This window comes from Anopheles ziemanni, assembly GCF_943734765.1.
Source record: "Anopheles ziemanni chromosome X unlocalized genomic scaffold, idAnoZiCoDA_A2_x.2 X_unloc_8, whole genome shotgun sequence".
Classification (NCBI taxonomy): Eukaryota; Metazoa; Arthropoda; class Insecta; order Diptera; family Culicidae; genus Anopheles; species Anopheles ziemanni.
In genome coordinates, this window is record NW_026689850.1 from 407,501 (window position 1) to 407,764 (window position 264).

A 264-nucleotide genomic window follows, 5' to 3' on the forward strand; every position below is an offset into this window, starting at 1 on the left:
TCTTCGGATGTACTTCGGGTATCGCCTGTTGTCCGAGACCACTTGCATGGTTAGCAAGCGTTGTGGTCTAATGGCCCTACCGGGCAAACACTTTGGGTTCGCGAGGACTTGGAGTGCCGGGACGGGTTGGCGGATCCAACACTCTGGGTACCTCCGGGTACTTGGGGTTGGTTGAGGACTTGGTGAACAAACACTTGATATACACTCTTCGGATGTACTTCGGGTATCGCCTGTTGTCCGAGACCACTTGCATGGTTAGCAAGC